Below are 24,192 nucleotides of genomic sequence, written 5' to 3' on the forward strand. Positions count from 1 at the left end.
AGCCCTAAGTATAAAAAAAAGCAAAATAATAGCCTTTTAAGCACTTCTGCAGCACCATTAGCGAAATGGCAAGAAATGTAGTGTTGTATTGGTAGCGGCACAATGTACACAAATGTGTACGCATAAAGTCAACTCCTCTTATCACGACAAATTCATTGTCCCAAAAGCTGATATTCAGTCAAGTTGTTAATTCACTTCCTCAGACCATCGACCAACCATGCACAATAATTGCGAGATTGTGCTATGAGGTGAAAATTGTGTTTTTGTAACCCGCTTACCAGAGCTGCCGTAGAACGAAGCGACATCCATCGCGGAACTTCTTCCTCCTTGTTTGTTTTCAATTCTTTCAAGTAGATGGTGCTACATGCTGCTTCTCAAACTTGATGCAGACGTGTGGCATGCAATTCGAAATCGCCAAAATGGCTGGCAGTCGCAAAAAAGTTCTAAAACTTTGTGTACACAATAGGCAATATGCGAAATTAACAGCGCCATCTAGTGAACGCAGCAGGTACCCTATCCGCCATTTTGATGCTGGCGAGGCTCGACCACTACGCACGGGCGACCCGCATGCGAGCGTACCACGGAACGTACGCGCTTCGACTGTCGCAGTCAGATTTTTTTTGCTGGCGAAATGACAGTACACTGCTGTGTACCGCTGTGCAAGCAGCACAGAGTCACAGACAGCGATGGGAGAAAGGTATGTGGCATGAATTTCGTTTTTGCAACGATCATTTAAACGCAAAACAGGGTATGGCGTGCAGAAGCTTTATGGGCACATTCTAGGTTGCATGAATCTCCGCGGTGCACGGGCTGCACGAGAGCAATGCAGGACTAACCATTTTTCTGTGTTACTCAGACAGGCCGTGTTTTTATAGGTTTGTCAGCTTTGCGGCTAGGTGTTTTCACTACTTCGGCCCTCTCCACCGTGGCGTCCAGACGGTAAATCGAAGAGCACCACAGTGGTGCTCTTCGATTTACCGTCTCGGACTCGCCGAGAAGCTGTCCGGCATTCGAATTTCCCTATGGCTTCGGGGAATCCTCGGACTACCCGCGGCGAGTCCGAGATGGTAAATCGAAGAGCCCCGGTGATTCTCTGCAGTCAAGTGGAGAGTGCGCCGCTGCTGTTGGGGTAACTAGTGTGATAGAACCGAATTGTTAGGACGGGCTGTTTTGTGATGAGATTACACCATGTAGGTAGACGACGTATAAATGTTATTTTTGAAGGTGATTGCGCACAGAGACGTGTAGTGCTTCCGCTACTCCGAGTAACATGCCGTACACGCATCCTAGAAAGGCAACTCGGTTGCTTGTCCGCGTTCAGACTCCGTTGTGTCCCCAAGTACGGTCACCGCGCAGCAATAAAACTGTCATTCGGAAGATGAGGGCTATGCCCACTTTCGAACAGAAAAGTATCTGCTCAGGCGCTTAACTTCAGTTCCCCCAACGTGCGCGGACGCAACTTTTCCATTCGGTCCTCTCTCACCGATATTCCTTTACCAACGAAATAAAATTGAAAAGATAGCGGGGCGCGCTGCCGTAGGTTTGGAAAACTGGCACCATGAGTATCGCCAGGGCTTGACTGAATGACGTTCTGCATGAGTTCAGAGCGCGGCAGTTCCATTTATTCGTGAGACGGGATTCATTCTCTGCATTTTAGTCTCTTCGGCTCAGTTGTGTTGCAGCTATTTGGTTGTGTTGCAACTCACCTCACCTGAAAAATGTTTCATGTTGCATTATCAAACATACAGCTGTGGAGGCAGCCATAACTTAGTTGTACGGGATTCTGCCTTTTGGCTGCCTTAGACTCGCAGATCATAGAAACCTTTGAAGCTACCTGGAGATAAAAAATAACTGATTTAAATTCCCCCCAGTGTCCACAAGTGACTAATGCCTCTTAAGGCTTGCTGTGAAGGGCCATATCTAGGAAAGGCTGCTAGAAAAGGGGAGTGTGCGCAGAAAAAACTGAGGGGGGTGGGTCACATTACAAGTGCATCATTAGTCCTGCAATGCACGTATTAGTGTGACCTCTATTCTTTGTGAGATGAATTTGTAATAGTGCCTGTGTTTGTAAACAACAATCAAACAGCTAAGAGAAACCTAGCTCATGACGTCGCACTGAATGTTTGTTTGCTTATATCTTGTAGGTGTCCTTCCACCGCTTTCCGAAAGATGCAATGATATACAAGAAGTGGGTTGTTGCGATCAAGAGGGATGAAGGCCCGGAATTTCAAGTCGGCAAGTCAACGAAGGTCTGCTCGAAGCATTTTAGGTCATCGGACTTTATACCTAGCGTTGTGAGTGGCCGCAGCCTCCTTCGGGACTCCGCAGTTCCGTCAGTTTTTGCTTTTTCCAAGGAAAAGAAAGAACGGAAGCCCCCAAAGCCACGTGCTTCACCACAAGTAAGAAGCCAAAACCCGGTTCTAGGCCCAGGAGTGCTAGGCGATGAGCTTATGCATAGCCCAGATGAAGTGAAGGCAGCACCGGTAGGTCTAGAGGAACCCACTAGGCTCAACAGCTCACTTGAAGGTGAAAATGCACGTTTGGCCGAAACGATAAAACAGAAAAACAACGAAATCGCGCGGCTCCGAGACGAGCTTTGCCAAATCAAGAAGCAGCTTGTTGCTGCAAAAGGAATCATCGGGCAACTGGGCTTGGAAAAGGCGTCCTTGAGTTGCCAACTTGCTGCTGAAAGAGAACGAACGGCTCCCTTTACAGTGGAACGGTTCAAGGACTGCGACGAAGACATGCTATTTTACACTGGGCTGCCAAGCTACAACCATTTCAAGAAACTTCTGGTCTACTTGAACCCCGGTGATGATGGGTGCAACGTTCTACGTTCAGAACGTACAGAAAGCAGTGAACCCAGATCATCGCGAGGGCGGAAGAGAAAACTAAGCACGGAAAATGAGCTGTTTTTGGTGCTAGTCCGACTGCGCCTCGGCCTGTTTGAAGATGATTTGGCTCACAGGTTCTGCATTGCCCAGTCAACTGTGTCCCGAATATGCACATCGTGGATTAACTTCCTGTATGCCAAACTAGGCCTGTTACCTCTGTGGGCTCCTAGAAGAATTGTAGATGCTACAATGGCACCCGAGTTTAAGGAAAAGTATTCATCGACTCGAGTAATCCTGGACGCCACGGAAATACAGTGCGAGGTGCCATCATCCTTGTCCCTACAATCTACAACGTACTTCCCATACAAGTCGAGCAACACATTCAAGGGACTCATCGGCGTCCTGCCTAATGGCCTTGTCGCCTTCGTGTCAGAGCTTTTCACAGAATCCAGCTCAGACAGAGAGTGTGTGATTAGGAGTGGTTTTTTAGACTTGAAGTTTGACGACGAAGATGCTGTTATGGCAGATAAGGGCTTTCGCATCGAAGATCTCTTGGAAAAGAATGGAGTGAAATTGAACCTGCCGCCGTTCCTGAAGGGTGGCACATTCTCACCTGAGGAAGTGAAATCTACAAAGGAGATTGCTGCTTTGCGGATACACGTGGAGCGGCAGATACAGCGAATAAAGGCATTCCACATTTTTGATAGACCCATACCGTTAACCTTGGCTCCACTGATTAACCAAATTTGGACTGTGACGGCAATCGTGAGCAACTTCCAGTCTTCTCTCATGCAACAGTCAAGTGGCAAACCGCAACAAGAGCCTTAGATGTGGCAAGCTAAAAAATTACGCTTTTTCCCACGAGGGGATTCCTGCGAAGGATGTGGAGCGTAACGGGGCTCCATCTGAACAGCACTTTGCGACTTATCACAAAGCATATATTTTTGCAATGCACCAATGAAGTGCAAGAGTTTTTTTTTTTTTTTCTAGCGCACACACTTGCTTTCACGAGACGAGCCCGCTTCCACTTTAAAAGCTCTGAAGCGACAGTGTTGCTGGTGTCCTCCTGGGCCAGCACGAGCCCCGACCATGATATGGCTCCTGGAGCGACAGTGTTGCCGGCGTCTTCCTGGGCGCATGCGCAGGTGGCGTGCGGATGACGGACTATGGAGGGACAGAGCCCAAGCCTAAGATGCATTCGCAGTTACGCTCCGCATCTAAAAGAACACACAGCACTTGGCACGTTTTAATGCACCGACGACTGATGATTGACTGGTTGTGAGGTGTAACGTGCCGACGCTACACAGGCGATGAAGCGCGCCGTAGTGGAGGGCTCCGGAGTAATTCTGATCACCTGGGGGTCTTTAACGTGCACTGAAATCTCAAACACGCAGGCAATTTCACTTTCCGCCTCAGTCCGAAAAGCGGCTGCTCCGGCCAGGAAACGAGCCCACAAATGGAGGATGACTGCAGGATCAAAAGGGAGATGACAGCACGGACCGTGAAACTGGTAATCTGCAGCTGTGTGACTTGAGCACTCAGGGGCGCCACGTGCGCAAACAAAAAGCCTTGAGCAAGAAGGCAATGTTGTGCGCTGTTAAGTTGTTGCTCACTGTGTGATTCGTTCAAAGACGTAACCACCAAACTTGTACTCACCGTGTAAATACTTGTGCAATTTTTTTTCCTGGTCATCTCCGGACACCATTCACGCTACCAAAAGGCTCCCGAACCTGGATTCACCGCAGTACTTTGTCAAGCTCTATTATTATTTCTTCGCTCATTTGTAATGCTTCCTTATGGTTCATATACTGTGTTGTGTTTGTTAACCTACCTCTAGTTGACTCTCATTGTAACAAATCTTGCAAAGATTGACTATAAACTGGTTTTGTTTTGTCCATGTGCAGCTCAATGGCAGAAGATGTGGTTGTGTCCAGTCATGACATGCTTTCGGTTACCACAGACTAAATTTTAAGTAATCTAGTCCAAAAAAATGCTCACAAAGGGATTGAGTGGTGCTAGCATGTACATTATAACTTATTTGGATGAGATAAGAATTTAATTCGCAGCATTGCAATGTGGCCCACAATCATAGCTTTTCTCCCCCCCCCCCCCCCCCTTTAGGCATGTTTCGTTGCCTTTTTTGCTTTTTTTGAGGCCGTAGCACTTCTGTGTATCGCTGTGTATCACATGTTAAAACATGTGGTGCTGTCCACCTTGAATGGCTTGAAAGGTGCACTCTTTGCGTGCGGAGTATTTTTCTATTTCAAAAAAAAAAAAAAAGTGCAGGAACACAAAAGTACATGTCCCTTGTGACTCTGTAGCATGTGGTTAAGAAAACTGCTACGTTGTGTTTGCGTCTCTTCCTGCAATATCACTCAAACTGATGCGTTACAAAGTATCACTATGCCTGAAAAATGGTGTTTTTCTGAACTTTCATCGGTGAGATTTTAAATTATTCAAGATTAAATCGAGCGAGTGTGAGCTCACGTACAATATCTATATTCTCTTAGACGTATCCAAAACTTTTAAGGGCTCACTAAGTTCTGTATGAATACAAGCAACTGGATGCTGCAAGTATGTACTAAGATTCATTAAACACTGCTTAAAAAACCTTGGATGGGAGTCTAATAATAATAGGTATGGCATGCAATCTTTTATCTTTACCCAAAATATGATGCATGAGATTTTTCATTTCCTTATTGTGGTCTCCACAACTTGTGCTGTGGCAATGTGAAGTCTAGTGAAAAAAGTGAATCTGAAAAAATTCTTCCATGAAATCAGCCTGTGTATGTTTGGTTCACAATAAAGCAGCCAATGTTTTTATTTCCACATGTCCGCAAAAGGAAAATTTTTTGTCTCAAGGTATTATGTTGTGTTGCCTTCTCTGCGTTGAGATTTAGGTGCACGTTAAGATGCCCAGGCAGCCAAGACAATTAGCAACCATCCATTACAGGGCACAGTATTGCCCAGATGCACAAATGGCAAGTAAAGCTCGGAGCGTTATTTTTTTAGTATTGAAAAATCCTCTGGCACGAAGGTAGCACCGAGTTACTTCTTGGCTAGGGTGTGCAGGTATTGTGCACGCCTCATAGGTTAGGTGTAGCTTTGGCGCTCTAATCAGCCGAAATCTGGAAGCTTCACTGATTACCGCCTGGCAAGACGGGGCAGCATTTGCTCAAAGAAGAAGGCATCAAGCTTTTTGCGCATATCCTCCCACTCGTTCCTGTCGAACCAAATGCGCTTTTCCGAACACACGACAAAATCGCCCCACAAGCAGCCAGTGAGGGCCATCTGCCCAAGCATTTGAGCATAATACTCATGGTCTCTGTCCAGCTGCGGTTCACCATTTTCCCCGAACACCAAGGAAAACTTTCTTTTCTTCGCTTCCTCTGGCTCAGAGTCTTTCAGAGAATGGGTGCACTTGACGTCCAACACACCATATGAAAGTTCTTCCGGGTCGTACACGAGTCCGTCTGGTGTTGCACCCAACCAAGGGCACACAGGGTCTACCACAAGGCCGCAATGCTGCACTGACACATTGTGCCCGTAGCTGTTCATGACAGCTATATACCTATCTTTGGCCATGTTCTCATTCCTTATGCCATATTGCACCGGACGGACGTGCGTGAGGTCCTTCGGCTCAATGAGGTTACGGAGGCCCTTCTCCGTCCATGCCTGCCGCCTGACGACGCGGCCGAAAGTTGACGCTGTCAGTCGATTGGCCCGTGCCTGTCGCCAGCGTTCACTGAGCCGCTGCTGCCTTGAGTTCAGCTCGAGGTCCCGAGCTTCTTCTTGTGACAGCTGGATCTCCTGCACAATGTGGAAGTAAATATAGCATGAGAAAGCGCTAGAAACTTTTAACAGCTGAGAGCTTGCATACACTGTACTTTGATTACTAGCAAGACTCAATCAGCTTTCCTGCAGCCTAGCTGGTATGCCAATGTTTGTTTTCGGTACCGTGCTGCACTAAGATTAATAGCCAGTCATCAAAAGACAGATTTAGGAGCCACTTTTAGGAGAGTCAATGGCATGAATGGCAGAACAGCAGCAGCAATGAAATTGTGCTTTTTAATAAGAACAGGCAAGAGAGGAGCACAGTTCCCAGTTTTTTAAGCAAAGCTTGGATAGCTAGGGTTCCATATATTTTTTGCATTTGGATATAGAAGCTCATGAGGCTGCAAATGTTTTCAAAGCGCAATACAATAAAAAGAAGTCCACACGTGTGTCCCCTCATGTTTAAAATGGCATATGCAGTGGATGGTGACCGCGCACAGAAAAAAAAACAAAAAACAACGGGGTGTTTGTCGTCCTCGCAAAAGTAGCTAGAGATTTGGGCTTGAGAGTGGCACACACCCCAACCGAGGCATCGGTGTTTGCACCACAGAATGAATGCGCACCTGAGTCGGGCTCCACCACCTGCCGCCGCAGCGTTAGCGCCCGGTCATCCCTATTCTAAAGCTCTATTGTTATAATGCAGGTTTGACAAAATCAGAGGACATGCAATCGACAGTGGCCCCAAGTTCGATTAAGTGTAAGTCTTGGTGAACATTACACTGATGCATTGAAATGAATCAAAATACGGATATTGGGTGGTAAAGCTAGCAAATAGCAAATGTTAGCCTGTAGAAGCACATATGAGTGAGACTGTTTAATAACCACACAGCTTAACATCCTTCAAAGCGTAGAACATAAAGCAATGATATGCACTGATAAAATAAAGCACAGCATTAGTGCTGGGTTTGCCTGTAGTTTAAAATTGCTTAACCACTATCATCACTGGGGCCATTGTCTTGGCATTTGTAACATTTGGTGGAAGCAAATAGGGCATTCATAATTTTCTCGTTTTCTCTTTTTACAGAGGACTGCATAAGAATATTTCTAGGCTGCATGTGCCCTACATCTAGGTCCACCTAATCAGTTAAAAGCATCAATGGTAGACACTCCACCAGTGCAGAGAGAAGTATCTTTTCTATACTGCACTTACAGTCAACACCCTCCATTCTTCAGCCGTGAATCTGCCGGGCAAGGGTGGCTGTGAGGCTCCGTCACTAAACAGAGTCAAAGCTGGCACTGGTGTCACGGTGGCTGCCCCTTGCGAAATGCTGGGTGACATCCACGTAGTGAAGCCTGCAGGGAGTTTTGCCTGCTGGTACGACAGTGCAGACCCCGCAGGCGCAGGCCCAAGCTTTGCGTCCACTGACGGCCCCCCAGCAGCAAGGAGAATGGCAGCAAAGTCGAAGGTCCCGAGGCTCTGGAGGTCCTCTCCCAGGCTATGGATCGCTTCGAGGTGTTGCTGCTCCTTTTGCTCCTCAGCCCGCGCATCAAAAAGTCGCACGGGCATTGGCATGCCCATGCCACCCTCACGTGGACTCCGCCAGTCCACGTTCTGCACGGCCATAGGCCTGATGCCTTGTCGTCGGGGGCGCCTCCATTGCTGCGGCAACTCGGTGCATGAAAGCTCTGGTGGTGCCTCTTTGAAGCCCTTCTGCTTCAGCAGAACAAGGAGGCGCAGAGCCGCAAGAATGTGGCTGCAGGCACCACCAGCCCCAGCGGGGCACTCACAAGTGGAATCTGCCACTGCTCCACTGTCGCTTTTCAAAGCCAAGCTGACTTTGTACGGCCGCCCACTCTTCTTCTGGCTTCAGTAGCACGTGGCACGTGCATAGACAATCCCGAGACTGTAAGAGCAACAACAACAACAAAAAAAAGAACTTTGTAAGCTGCACACAGTCAAGTTTGTCATCTTTTTACCGAGTGCCATATCACAAGTACGAATAAAGCTGTCGTGGCACTTGCCATGACAGCTTTATGCAAAGCAACAAGGTTATGCAACCTACTCTCCACAAAGTAATGACTATGTCATTCGGGAAAACCCCTGCGCAGCTGACGTTACAGTGCAATAATACAAAACCTGCATGAAGTGCTTCGATGTGAACAACCTCTAGTGTAACATAAAAAACACTGCTTTTTATTGACGAGTTGGAAAACCACATGCCAATGCTGCTGAAAAATCTCCAAACCAACATGCACTGAATGAATCAGGTTTTTAAGGAGTCCCACTGTTAACTTACGTTGACACTTGCGGTGGATCAGTTCCGTTCTTTCTAGCTGTCCTTGTAGACCCGTTTAGTCTAAATGTTTAGTGAACAAATTAGCGTACGTCGTGTTTTATACAAAGCAGCATGCGCACTCGTAAAGGCAGCACATTAATATTAGACCAGTAATGCATACGTGCGGACGCGAAATTTGTTTGCGCAAAAAACTGTTTTCATAGTACGAGCGATGTCCTTCAAGGCATGCACACTGCACCACCGGAACAGCTGCGAAGTTCCTGCGCGACCACGCCTGCTGATCGGACGTGCTAAAAATAAACGCCAAACCATAGCCTCCTCTTGCCAAGCCATAATGACAAGTTATCCAAGCACGTGAGCACGCTTAGTGAAAGAAACGCGCAGTGACATGACCGACCTCGCCGAGAACGCCCGCACGACGTTAACATCGGCGGCACTATTTGTACGTTGCTCCAAAAGGAAAAGCACTGCATGCTTTCAGAAGGTTACACAAAACGTCGCTTACCTACCTTGTCTCACAGGCGTTGGTCACAACCGTCGACGGCAAGGTGTACGCTTCCACGGCGAAGGCATAAGATTTTGTTTGCTGCTTGGATGACGTCGGCGCCTGGTTTATTAGGTCCGCTACAGTGTCGTTCGATATATGCGGCAAGTTTTCTAAACAGTTTGTCCACATCACATGTTCGGGCACTGCGAAACGTCTTGCTGTGGCCATCGCAGTAGCTCAGCGCAGTGAAGCAGGTGTTCAGAAGTCGTACGGCCGTACTAGCGAACGCGTTTCCGTCGACCGCTCGCCCACATTAAAATGGTGGCGGGGTCGAAGTGCACAGTGTTGCCAGAGCACAAAGCAATTTCGCATATGGTCTATTGTGTACGCCATGTCTAAAGGGGCGTAAATGCAGTACTTTATTAGATTCTCAGTTGGTAACAAAGGTGTTGTACATGGTAGGGTTAGCGTGAACTTTCCTCAAATAGTGTTCAATAATTTAGTACAAACTTTAGGTCTTCAGTAAATTACATATTTTGACATGTTTTCCCGTTACCAAGCAAATTCGTCATAAATAGGTGTTGACATAACTGGAAGTATGTATAAGCGAGGCTACACGGTAGATTGATATTTACATTGTAGTAGCCTAATTCAAGATGTGTAATATCAGAAATATCATTAATGCATAGCATGTAATGGGAATTATCAAACACACATGGCACTGCACTAGATATGTGTATGATGTGGCGTATACAGGAGGATGAGGGAAAGAATACATGCCCCGATTCTCAAGCATATGCCAATACCTCATTTTATGCAAACTGCATGAGGGTAAATGCGCAAGGCAATGCTTTGCGCAGTTACGCAATACAGCAGCACAAAGGAAACAAACATGCTTTTCACACTGATATGAAATATTTGAGGCTGTAGGCTATTTATGAAGGAACGCAACAGACAATGAAGTGCACTCACTAAAGTAGATATGCTTAGAAGTTTGCAAAGCTTTTTACATGGGGGATGGAATTTTTCACACGCTTTTTCTCAAGATTGAATTTTTATGGAGTTATCATGGCACGCTAATGATATAGTTTTTGTAAACCTCCAACAACCTACCCCGCTGTGGTCACCACCACCAAATCTTCGACGTGGTTGAAGTCACCTTTTTCGAGAAGTCCTTCGAGCACTGTCGGGCATAACATTGTTCACCGCTGCCACTTCAACACTTTGCCAAAAGAATTTTTTTTTTTTGCACGGAGAAACTGCACATGGAGTCCAACCTTAGCGCCTTGCTAGTCCAAGCTGTCCCTCAAAGAACAGTCCAAGCTGTGTCACTCGCAGTTACATTACTGCCAATTTTTGTTGTGGCAGATTTGGCCCTCTTCAAAAACTCCTCAGAATATACTTGTGAATAACACGGTCCGTGGCTTTGACATTTGGCCTGAAGTGGTTGCCTAAGTGTCTTATCTGACATGGAACTGCAGAACTCTGTTCGAGTCTTCCTCGCAATGCTGAACTGCCGCTCGCATTCAGCATTGGTGTGCGGTACTGAAAGGATTCCCAGCATCACTTGAGCAATGCGACTAAATTTCATAAGTCCATCTTCGCCTTTCAGCAGCGAGATTTTTCTCCACTGCACATCGGCCCGTTTCTGTTCCAGTATATTTGTACGAATTTTGAAAGATTGCATTTTTACAAATTCTATTTCCAGTGCATTAATACCTTGATCTCTGGTCTCTTGCTCGTTTTGTGGCAATAACGCTGAAAACCGCTCAACAAAGAAAAGGACATTCTTAAATGACATGTTATCCATAGCTTCAATATCCGCAACACGTGCATTGATCAAAGCCTCATTTCTGAAAGGAAATTTGAGGCTGCATGTAGTCGCATGCAGCAACCATGTACCTTCTAAAAGCCTCGAAAAATTCCTTTTTGTCATTTGGCTTGAGCTTTTCAACAACACACTTAGCTTGGTGTCCAATTACCAAGTCTTGGTCATCCTTTTGCACATTTTTGCTGTGGTAGTCTATCAAACAGATGTCATTGTACTGCTTTAGCAGTGCTGGCCTCACAAACCTTTAATGTGTCCGAATGTGTCCAAATTATGAATATATCATCTAGGTACCGTTTGTAGAATAATGGTTTGATATCACAAGATGAAAGCAAATTGGACTCTTAAGTGGTGCATGAATATGTTAGCATAGTTTGGGGCCATTCTTGTACCCATTGCCGTGTCGCTGATTTGAAGGTAGTACTGGTTGTTAAATTCAAAGCTGTTCAATTGGAGTACAAGCCTTGTTAAGATTTCAATTACTTTTTTGCTGGGATATGCGACAGGGTTGTGGGTGCCATACGGTTCAACAAGTGCTCTTACACCATCGTCATGTGGGATATTTGTGTAGAGTGAGCTAACATCCAATGTTACGAGAAATGCACCGTCTGGAATTTTTACGACCGATATTTCCCGAAGGAAATGGTTTGTGTCACGCAAGAAGGACTCATGTGTGGGTGGTATGTCTTTGATTAAATAATCAATATAACTGGAAATAGGTTCTGTTAACGTTCCCGTGCCTGATTTAATGGGTCTGCCAGGGTTTCTCTCTTTATGAATCTTCGGCAGCATGTAAAAACGACCAGGCGCCAAATGTACCGTGAAAAGTGCCTTTTTAAGCTTTGAATCAATGGCGCCTTCACGTGTGAGATCCTCTAGAGTTGTTACAATGATCTTTTTGTGCTCGGTGGTAGGGTCAGAGTCGAGGTGTTTGCAGAATTGTTTCTTATTTAGTTGTCGCTTGCCTTCCTCAATGTAGTCCGATTTATTCAGAACAATAATTGCGCCTCCTTTGTCTGCTGGTTTAATGACGAAATCTTCGCAGTTGCTCAACGTGAGTAGTGCCTCTCTTTCTCTATTTGATATGTTATTCATGCTTGGTTTGTGCACCTTGTACGCATGTATAACATTTTTTTGAACCGCATCTATATTCTCTTCTAGCCTGAATTTAGTGTACGGCATAACAAAATTCCTTTCGCTGTGGCTTTTTATGGTCTGGTTATGAAGAAGTTACACAACAACTTTTATACATGTAGGGGTATTAGGAAAAAAGTTACGGCTATGTCGCGAAAACGCGACAACAGGTCGTAATGGATCAGAAAATGTTTATTTTCGAACATACTTCAGAGCTCATTTCTTTGAGCTCAGAACACTTGTAGGTCAGCTCTTGTGAAAAGAAATGAAGCATTTTGAGCTTTTGTTTATACAAAGATCAACTTTGCACTTTGCGCAGAAAGAAACAGGTTGGCCTTTGCAGCCAGGCATTTTGCATCGTTGTCGTTGCTGCGACACTTCAGGCCAGTGGCCAACATTGTCATGACCGACTTGACCATTAGGTGTTGGAGCTGTTGGGCCTCTTCTTTTTTTCCTTTCAAGCTACGCTTCCACAGAAAGAGACGTCCTGCCCCTCTTCTTCATCATGCCCTTGTTCTCATTACAGAGGCAGCTGGCTAAAGAAGCCTTGAATGCTAAAAGATCTAGTTGCTGTTTTTTGGCGATTGCTAGAGCATCACAATCCCTTCGGTAGAGAAGCCAGCTGTTCACAACAGCCATATCAACAAAATGAGAAAAAAAATCTCAGGTAAAATTTTTTTTACTTCAGAAAAATTTTGTAGTATGCCATGAGCCCATCTAGGAGGTCTACTCCATCCGTAAAGGTGTTGTATGTCTTCACAATAGCAAGTTGCTAAATTTCGCACCTTTCTTCTTGCGGTCAAACTGCTGGCAGCTTCCTAGGGGCTCGCCACTCCCGAATGTGCTGGCTATATTCACTCCTCGGCTGTCGTACCACTTCACAACTCTGACTTCAACCCCATCAACAGTAGCCTCCCGCTCCATGTGGCTTCCTCTTCCGTCCTTCTTCATTTCTGCATCACTGGGCAGTCGGCATCCAGAAATCCTGTTTGCCCGCGCAGTTCCCAAGGCTGGAATAACGCGCTGATGCAAACTTACAAGCAGTTTTATGGATGTGAACAAGTTGTCAAAAAACAACAAGTAGTTCTTGTTCTCTGGGATAGAGCGCGAAAGCTCGAGCACAACATTAGAGCACGCTCCAAGGTCAGGTAAACCAGGAACGGGACGGATGTTCCCTGTCTAAATGGAGAAGTCGTAGACAAGTCCGTGGGTGTCACAAAGTACAAAAATCGTGTAGCCCCACTTGTGAGGTTTGCTAGGGACATATTGCTTGAGAGATGAACGGCCTTTGAACGGCACAATTCGCTCGTCGACCACGAGCATCTGTGACTTTGAAAGGATTTGAAATTTGGGAAGCAGATTGTCAATCAGTGGTCAAATTTTGAAGAGCCTGTCATTTCCAGCATTCGCTTGTAGGAGATCGTTGTTTTTGAAATGAAGGTTGCTCTTTATGGTTTTCCACCTGTCACGTGACATAACTTCTGCCACTTTTTCTACTCTCATCTCGCGGCTCCAGTACATGTGTGATCGTGGAAGCCTGTATGTGGACATGTACATTGTGGCACCGAGAAACTGCTCTAGTTCAGTCCATGTTAGGCGTAATGCTTTGTTGGCATTCTTCTGCACTCCAGAAAGATTGTATTGGTCACTAATCTCGGGAAGGAGCTTGTCGTCAAAAAAATACTGGAAGTACTCAGTGGGTGCTTTCGGCTCACCTGGAGGGTCTGGAAGACTGTCTTCCCATTGAGGTTGGCATGTTCGTGCATGATTCACTCGCTTCCACAGGAAACTTCTTGCACTTGACGTGGACAGCTCTTGTGTTTCATCTTCGTCATCTGCAAAAAAAAAGAAAGAAAATGAAACCATTGCGACGTTGGCATACTACATTGGAGAAGCCATACAACCTTGGCTTGAAAAAGAAAAAGCAAAGATGCGCCAACGCAATATAACACGAAGAACCGCCGACGGCGTTTCACATTGCAGCCGCATTCAACTCGCCCATCAACAGCAACAAAAAAACAAGAAAGCGGACCACGTGGTTCACATTCCACAAAAGCTTGTGAATGTGCCAGGCAAAAAAAAAAAAGAGTCAAGGTTGCATACCTGTGTCACTCCCAGACTGCCCAGAGTGATCTGCTGGGGCAGCGTCTTCCGTGTCAGGGCTGTAATCGGAGTCGCTGTCGCTGAGGCAGCTATCTTCGCTGTCTTCAAAGGGTGGAACCCTGATCCCGTAGAACCTTCTAGAGTCCATCATAGATGAAGAGCATTGAATAACTAAAAGAAAAAAAACACAATTACTCGGCCTTTGACCATAACCCAAGGAAGATGTAGTTGTGCGCAAACAGGGACGCTACAACTTGATGTGAAAATGCGACCAAGACACGTGCGATTGAAAAAAATACCAATCTAAAATTCTAATCTTCAGAAATAAATCACTGACGAAAAGCATTATAACAGGGAAAAAGAATTACTACTTCTTTGGCCACATCCCAAGGAAGATGAAGTTGTGCACAAATCGGAATCTAGAGCCTGATGATGTGAAAACGCGACAAAACGACGCGCGATTCTTCAAAACAACTAATCTTCAAAAATAAATAATTTACGCTATCTCCGTGCGTTAGTCAACCAAGTGCCCACTGCACAACATTTTTTAGATTCGAAACATTTACATACCTTGAAAGGAGACGGATGTCAATGGATGGGCACCGAGGAATGTTGTGCGTCGGCATCAACCGAAAAAACGGCAGCTGTCAGCATTTTACTGAATAGAGGGTAGATGGCGCTGCTTTTTTTATGTGTTGCCAGACATCTGTAGATTACCTCTAAGCACAGCAGTGGCGCCTACAGATGTTTTCTTCTGGTAGTGCGGCTTAAAACCGGTATGATGCGAAATCGCGACAACAGGTCATAAGAGGATATAGAGATCCAGATGTCGATCTCTGTTGGTGTCTCGGGTCCATTGCCGTCCGATGACCCCACGAAAAAGTGCGTTATCTTTTTGGGGTTTATCGAAGAAATATTCCTCCAATCGTAAATTTCGTGCAAAGTCGTCTAGGTCTTGTAGGAGCGTGAATTTATCGTACCTTCCGTTGCCAGGGCAGAACGTAAGTTCGCGTGATAGTACACTCAATTCTCCTTTGCTAAGTTCTTTATCAGAAAGGTTAATAACTTTTGGCTCTTTAGGGTGTGGTGGCAATTTTTTTGAACGAGGGGTGGTTTAGTATTTTTTCTGTAAGCAGCAGCTTGTGACACATTGTCTTGCGCGAATTTCTTCCTCTTAAGTTTTTCTACTTCCTCTGTTTTTTTGTGCTCAAATACGTCGAGTTCTTTAGCTTCCCACTCCGAAACAGGAAAGTTATTTCTTATATACCACTCCTCGTCTGTCAGTGCGTTTAGAGTACAGTGTTCAACGGTAACCTTAGTTAGCTCCTGTGTGGCGCGATCGAGAATTCCCCTTTGGCAAAGCTATGCAACAATGGTGTTGGCGACAAGCGCAGCCCCCTTCGGAGCCGTACCCGCCAGTACATATTGTTCGAGGCTTTGCATGTCAAGTTCGTGCCGTATTCTTTTTTCAATAACTTTTCGAAGTTTAAGAAAATTTGGACCCGTTCCATGGCCTAATTCATCTGAAACAGACGGTGTTTGCCCACTCGCATAGACAGTATGTCACTTTGCACAGACGCGGCGAATAGAGCCGCAAGGTACCCGAAGGTCGTACCGGGTTTGGGTTGGAGCTCCATCCCGTTGTGCCTCCAGTGACGAGCTGGCTTGTAGACGACTGCTGTTGGCTGCTGGTGGTTGCTGCTTGCTCTTGGATAATTTTGGCTGCTGATTTTTTCTGCTTGCGGGTGGTTAATTCTGGCCACTGGTTGCTGTTGATTGTGGTACAGCTGGCCGTCATTGTTGGCCCGGAATAACCTTCGTCGCTGTTTCCGAGGTGTGTCTCGTAGGCGTCGTCGACAGCCGTGGCAAGCGTGATGGCGGTTGTGCACTCTGTGAGGGGGGTCCTGACGGTATATGCTGGCCTGTAGAAGGGGCAGCGGTTGTTTCTGAGGCTGCTTGGTTCTCTTTCTTCCCTTCACCGCCTCGACAGGTGGCATCGGGAGGGTCACGCCGCAGTGCCTGGGGATAGGATGGCGTCTCCTGAAGCTCGTAGGCCTCCGCATCCGGTTGTGGCGCATGGCCCAGCCAGTTGGTGATGTATGGCCACAGTAGGTCGAGGAGCAGGTTGTAGATGTTCCAGGCCAAGAGAGGCACTCCGGCGAAGCTTGAGTGCAGACCATCGGCCGCGAGCGCGGTCCACGGCGGAAGCACGTCGATGCGATGGTTCACATAGAAGACGCCCTCTCTTTCATGGCACAATCTCGGCAGTCGCCGGGTAAACTCCTGAGCCTCGAAGTTGAACTGCCTCACCGCATGCCAGTTGTGTTGGCGGAGTCGTTCGTTGGGAGACGGGGCTCCCGCCGAAACGGCGGCAGAATAAACCGTTATGTGAAAGCGCATCTACTTTCATATATATATATATATATATATATATATGATCTCTTCACAATGGAGACTTCTGTATATTTACATGCATTCCTGTTGTCTGCGTTTTTATGTCTTCATTAATGGAAGTTCAAGGTTCGAAGAATTTATGAACGAATTAAAAGTAACGTTTCCAAATCGCGCTTATCAAGGCCCTGATGCAGCTTAGTGAAATTTCTTCTGCACAAAACATATCCCAGCTCTCAGCACTCAGCTTGGAAATCCACTTGATTGAAATCATGTATGCCTCCTTTACCGACAGAGCGCAAGTTCGATCCCTGGGAGGTAATGGCGCCGAATGGTGAAGGGTACAAAGCAACAAAAGCACAAGGGGCTCTAGGAAAGGTACGAGTAGGTATATAGTAAGAAATAGAGTGCTTTCGTCATTTGTATCTTTTCTTGTGTCCTTTGGTTCGTGTCAATTTAAACTCCAAGCATGACCAAATCAATTTGTGATACTAAATAAGTCAGGGATCGCAAGTAAAATTATTTGAAATCTTTATTTGACGAAATTTGTCGAGATTACAAGGTGGACAAGAAGTGCAACTTCAGAGGTCCCGGAGTGAAAACTGTCGGGGGGGGGGGGGGGGGGACCTCCTAACAGAACATAAATGGGGGTTTACAGAAAAGCTAGACGAACAGTGAGTCATTTACTTTATGTAATTTCTATAGCTTTGGTAGTAAAGGGTAAAGTATTCATAAGTAATAAAAGTATAAAAAAGCCAACCATGACAATCACAAACGTAAATGATAAAATAATTTTAACAAAGTCAGATAGAAGAAATCATAATTATTTCAAGCAAAGGACAGTGGCACGAACAGCTTCACATGTGAACAAGTATCAAAATTGGCAAAAGTGACACTTGGAAGTGTCAACTGCACATTGTTAAGTTGTAAGGTAGACAAAACGTAGTGAATTCTATGTGTCTAACAAAGTGTTAATAAAATGCTCCTTCGTTTTAGGCTTGAATCAGGATAATGAAGATGACTTTATATTCGATGGCAATGAATTCCAAATTGAAATGCCTAAAAAAGCAGCAGTAAATTGCCCAGAATTTGTTCTAATTTTAGGAAGCAGTAGATTTAGTCGTTCTGAAAATCTTGTATTATTGTTATTGATGAAGCTAGAGCGAGTAAGACCTGGAATGTTGAGATCAATATTGATCAGACGCAACATTAGTAGTGACACCTTTTGATGGAATAACATGCGCAAAGGTAGAACATATACACAACGGAATATGGGAGCAGAGGGAGATGTACGATTTTGAAATGTAACCAATCATAATGCTTGCTTTTGCAAGATTTCTAGATGATGAAGAGGTGTGTAATATGTATTACTCGAGGATGAAAGGGAGTATGAGAGGTGACTGTGTATGTACGCATAGTATGAAGACATGAGAATGCCCAGATGAAAAAAATCGCGAGTTTTTATAATGATGTGAATGCCGAATGAGATTTTTTGAATAAGTGATTGTGTATGATAGTGGAACTTCAGATTTTCATCTAGAACAACACCGAGAAATTTTGTCGTCGTAGATCTTGAAATCACATCATTATTTAACCCTTGCAGACGCCACTCGCTTTTTCCATCTAAAAAAATTTTTTTTGTGTTTCAACTCTCTATATTTGACCAAATAAGATGAACTGACAGGCTTCCGACAAAAGTACAAGCGCAGTTTATTTTTTACAGTCATGTACAGAATTGTGTACATAGCGTCATAGAGGTCAAGAAACAGGAAAAAAGTCTTTCAAGTGTGAAATTTGTAGTAGCAGTTGCGATCCTTGGTCATGCAGAGCGGCACTTCACATTTCTTGCAAAAAACTCTTGATTTTCCTTTGCAACCTTCATACTTGCATCTAGAAGGAAGCGTTTGGTCCCGAGCTTCTGGCCAATGATCCGTTCCATCGTAGCGTGCATCCGAGCAAGGCCGTCGAATGCGGGCTTTCCTCTCCTCAGGAACATCCGCCGGTTCGACTTCGTAGGAAGGCCTTCCACGCTTTCTTGTGTTTGGTACGCTGCTAATGAGAGCCTCAGCGATTTGCAGACGGAAGTGCAGAAGATCAAGCAGCTTTGATCGCCATGTGTGTGCATTCTCACGCAAATACTCCATCCAAGCATTACAGAGAGCTAGGTCTACAAAATGGAATATCGCTCTCAGCGTCCATTTCTTTGACCTGATCTTGGTGCGTTACAAGCTCAAGAGAAAGTCCATCTTGTCCACGCCTCCCCTACTTCGATTGTACAGTGCATTCTGCTTCTCGACTTTACAGTGCATTCTACTTCTCGAGATGCCTCAGGTTCATCCGGTTTCCTACATCTTTCTTTAGATAGTGTGTTTTCAGATTCCCTTATAGGGCCAGGTAAAGAAGGCTCCACTAAAGCTGTTTCCTCTGACCCCAGATCTTCACAAACTGTCTGAGCTGCGAGCTCCCTCGCTTTGGAGCAATTTAGGGCCTGTACGATACCCTCACTGAACCCAATTCCTCTTTGTCGCAGCAAATACTCTGACTTATTAGAAAACAATTACGGGTACTGCACTGGGAGATGTGCTGAAACGGCAGCTTCGGTGTCTAGAACTCCGAAAGGGCCTTCGATGTGGACTCTTGCTACTGGGAGACATACACTGTTAGCCTCTACTGCCTGTCTTGTCCACGCACATTCTCCTATAAACTGACTTTCCTAGACATAAAACCGGTGCACTACATCCATAGTGGCGGCCGAATCGCGGAGCATGCGGCACGGTTGGCCATTCACGACTAGGTCTCAGATGTATGATTCTAGCAATTTCATGTTTTCGTCGTTACTGCATAGCGACATTAGCACAACTTTCGGGTTCTGGCTACCTAGAGCCCCATCTGCTGGCATTTGTAGCAAGCAAACTATCGGCTTCTTGGCCTCGAACGCCTTTTTCTGTTGCCCCTCCGCCCTTTTCTCGGGTGCATCTTCCTTTCGCTTGTTGCTCTTGTCACCACTTCCTTTGGAGTCTAACCCCTCCATCGGCAAATACCGACTCGACTTTGCTTATCGCGGAGGCTTGTCGGCACGGTATTTACTCGTCTCCCTCCTATGGACATCCTTGCTTTCGAGAGCACGGCGATTTACGTACTCCTCTGCGAGCTCTGCCTCTCTCGTGATAGTATCTACTCCTTGCCTATCCTGAACCCAGTTCCTAATGTTTTCAGGTAGACGCCGAAAGAACTGCTCTAATGCAAAGCACTGCAGAGTCTTTCCGCGTCGCCAAGCGCACCCTTCTCTCTAAGCCATTCCTCCAGATTTACCTTTAACTCTTTCAAGCACAGAATTTGGGTTTGCTTCAGATTTTGAATTTTAATGCAAAAATTATGATAAAAGGTCACAAATAACACATTGCACGCACGAAAAAAAAATTACGACATTTAACAAAGTTCCCAGAAGGTGGTCACCACTGATGACCACCGTGCCGGAAGGGTCTATGTTTCGCACATATGCAAGAACTGGTCGTTTTCAATGTAGCAGCATACTTTGCGCTGTGCATAGAGGGAGTCACTTCTTGTGGAATTCTGAAAAAGTTTTTTTCTTTCCGAAGGCAGAGTGGCACGTTGCATGTTTGACACATCCAAATGGTTCGAGATGGGTGTGCCTTTGTGCTACAGTTCGCGCACCTTCGTGGTGAACACCTTGTTGGTTGATGGTTGGACGCTGTTGTACGCATGGCGAAGTCCACAAAGGGTTTGAATTTCTTCAGTTCGGCCCCTGCGCCGACAGATGACGTACGTTTATCTGTAGGATCTAGAAGAGCTTCGGCAGTCATCTGTCGGACTAAGCTTCTTCTAAAGTCCTTCAAGGTCATTTTTTCGGAACCATCATGTTCCCGAAAAATGATGAATGCGTTGACAACACTGCAATCAAGAAGGTGAAAAAATATCCGGTGCCACCACTTGCGTGATTTCCGATCTACCTCATACTGCCCTTTCAGCTGATCAAACTTATCGACAAAGTTCATGTTCTTATTGTATTCTTGAAGTGCTGCAGGGCAGTTCATCTTAGTAATGGCTCCGTCTTTCTCTTTTCTGTTTACTTGAACTGCGTCGGCAGGGTCGTGGAAGTTTGACAACAGGTGAACTGTTCGCTTGTCTCGCCACTTCAAACAGCAGAGTTTGTCGTTGCTCACTGAGTAATCAGTGTCTCCTCTCTTCATCATCTTGTCAGATTTGAGATTAGGTAAGTGCTTCCTGCTGGCATTTACTGTACCACACGCATATATCCCGGCTTCTGCGAGATCTTTCAGCAGGTAGTAACTGGTGAAATAGTTGTCAAAGAATACCCGGTGGCACTTTCCAGCCAAATTATCAACCAGTGTCTTTACAACACGTGCACCCAAGTCTCTTTCAACACCGTCGTTAGACTTTCCAGTATAAATTTGAAATTTGAGATTATAGCCTGTACTAGCACAGAGCATCCAAACTTTGTAGCCTCTTTTCACTGGCTTTTTTGGCATATACTGCTTCAAAGAACTTCTACCTTTGAATTTTATCATCGATTCGTCGATGGCCAGATATTCTGTTGGCAGGTAGTGCTGAGCGAAAGTTCTGGAAATTTCTGACAAAAGTGGACGTACCTTGTACAGCTTGTCAAAAGTGGGATCGTCCCTCTCTGGCTGCAAACAATTGTCATTTAGGTGAAGATGGGACAGCAGCCATCCAAATCGGTTCACAGTCATGACTTTTGAAATGAAGGGGTCATTCAAATCAGGTGCGCTGCTCCAGAAGTCGCGATAGCTGGGACTCCTTTTCAATCCCATCAACAAATTGAGGCCCAAAAATGCACGCATTTCTTTGTCCGTTGTAGGAACGTAGCGCTTGTTTTCTTGCTGTGCGTATAGATTCGTCTCAAAAACAATCTTGTCAATCCACTCAGGCGTCCACAAAAGACTAAAAACGCCAAATGGGGTAATATTGTTGATGGCGAGTATGTCAGGTGGAAGTCCGCAGTCATGTGAAAATATTAGCGGTGGAGACATCCGATATTTAGTGCTCCACACGGGAACCTTTTGGAGTGGGAGGGTAGTTTCCTCATCTCTTTCGGAGTCCGATGAGTCACTGACGCATTCAGTTACTTGCGGCGTCACGGATTGTTCTTCGGGAGAGTGATTGTGGTTATCCTCTTCCGGCACAAATTCGCCGTCACTTGAGCTGTCGCCTCCAGCATAGCTGTCATTGTCGGACGGAATATCTTGATATTGAACTGAAAGAAACGTATTGAAAAAAATTATTCTATTTCGAATTTTCTTCATCCAGTCAGAGACCCCCCTCCCCTCCCGTACAGACCCGTAGCCAGGAATTTTTCTCGAAGGAGGGGGGTACTTGCTGAAAGCCTTGAAAAACACCTATCTTTAACATTTTTTTTCGGTAAAACACCCCCCTCCATCAGAATCTCGGGGGGGGGGGGGGGGCCTTCAGCCAAACCCCCCCCCGGCCTACGGGCCTGCCGTAGCCCTTTCATGCACGGTGGTCAGCGTAGGTAACCACCCTGAATAAAGTCGCTGTACAGAATGAAACTGATCCGCAGCGCATTTTTACTAGTACAGCCAGTAATAAATACCCTCCCGCTGCATGTTACACCAAAAAAAGTTCACGTGCAGGCTCACATACCTTTGCGCCCATAGAATCTTTCAGGGTCCAGCGCGGGAAACGGCATGCTTCTTGCAAAACTTTTTCTTGGCGGGAAAAAACGCCCCCTGGATAACTAGCGCCATCTTCCGCATCTTCAGCAAAGTTAAAAGGGAAAAGCAAACACTTCTTTGCTCGCTCAACCCCTAGATGTCGCTGCTAAAAAATGTTGAAAGGGTGGTCACCGTAGGTGACCACTGTGCCGGAAAGAGTTAAGGTGTACGCAAACTCTGGGTATGACTCGTTTCTGGATTTCTCGATCTTCCGAAATTTTCGCCTGAATGCTTCCGCTGGCAGTCTGTACTTTTTGAGCAGACTCGCTTTGACTCTGTCATAGTCGTCTGCGCCTTCTTTCCCCATGTGGGCTATAATGTCAACTGCTTCACACAGCAGCAGCATAAGCAAGCGCTGCGGCCACGTGTCTTTAGCAAAATTTTCCCTCTCACACGTGCGCTCAAAGTGCACCAGAAAAAGACCAATGTCCCCTCCTGCCGCGTAGGATGGCATCAAATCTGTCATTCGGCGCTCTCTTACTCGTGCCACTGGGCTAGCTCCGTTCGTTGATTGAGCCTTTGCTGGTTCAACCTCTGGGCGTTTTATTTCCAAACGATCAATACGTTCTTTTTCTTTTTTCTTTTTTTCCTCACAAAGCCTTTGCTCCTTTTCATTGCTTAATGTCCTTTAAGCATTCGTTGAGCTCCTCGTCCTCCGCCCCGGTCCGCTCGATAGCGTCAATGATCTCCTGCTTTCTTTTCGTCTCGGCAATTTGCAGGCCCAGCTGTCGGTCCAACTCCAACAACTCTGGCTTTTTTAGTCCCTTCAAATTCATGGCTGTCCTTGGTGCCGCTAACTTCTAACTAAACAACTTTGACGATCTATCAATACTTCCGTCAACTTTTACCAAATCAGTGCTTTGTTTACAATCCTACGCAAAGCCTGGTGATATCTCAGCAAAGAAAAGCAGTGCGCTCATCCTATGCAGTCGCGAATTCGGACACATTCCTTCCAGTGTTGTCAGAGATGCCACGAAGCACTTTCGTCCGACGCTAGGTCCTCCAGGCAGCAGGTCTCAGCATTGCCCTCTGGTCGATAAGCTCGATCCTACCGCTGCCAACCAGTTGTTGCGACTCCGGTCCGGTGGGTCTCGTCGTTGGTAGCTGGCCACCCCATCAGACTCGTTCCTTACAACGAAGAGCAATACTTGTACGGGAAAACGGAGAACAGACGTTTATTTACATTAGAGAGAGGTTAATAAGAAAGTTTAGTTACGTAGCGGTGTTCTTCGTACATGGCGAGCTCTCCATTCGAAAAAGCACACAGAATGAGCCGGGGGCTCATTAAATAGGGTATGTTTTCCCCAGATCCCTAGATAGGAGAATGCGTACAGATGGCACTGTCCAATCATGGATCACACACAACCGGCGAGGGTGATGGGCATGCATGGCTCACGTGAACGTCCGATATTGAAGCGTAGTCTCTGCACGGCCATGTGGCACAAACGCGGCTCTTCCTCGTCGATGTGTGCCGCTGGGCGAGGGGTCTGAAGCTCATGACGGCATCCATAAAAAGGGCTGCCGCAAACAAGCTTAAAATGGTCTGCCGAACTGCCTGCTTAATTGTATGGGCGATTTGCAGCGGCCGCCGCCGTCATCTTCTAAAGAA

At 46.0% G+C, this 24,192-nt stretch overlaps 1 protein-coding gene and 1 pseudogene across 1 annotated transcript in view; one reads left to right on the top strand and one right to left on the bottom strand.

Moving 5' to 3' along the window:
* The window catches only part of LOC142803987 (uncharacterized), a 288,782-nt gene that overhangs the window by 83,002 nt on the left and 181,588 nt on the right, over positions 1-24,192 (top strand). The gene's annotated exons all lie outside the window — the stretch shown is intronic.
* Positions 5,979-10,591, bottom strand: LOC142802653 (uncharacterized; annotated as a pseudogene).

This window comes from Rhipicephalus microplus, chromosome 3 (genome assembly GCF_043290135.1).
Source record: "Rhipicephalus microplus isolate Deutch F79 chromosome 3, USDA_Rmic, whole genome shotgun sequence".
NCBI lineage: Eukaryota > Metazoa > Arthropoda > Arachnida > Ixodida > Ixodidae > Rhipicephalus > Rhipicephalus microplus.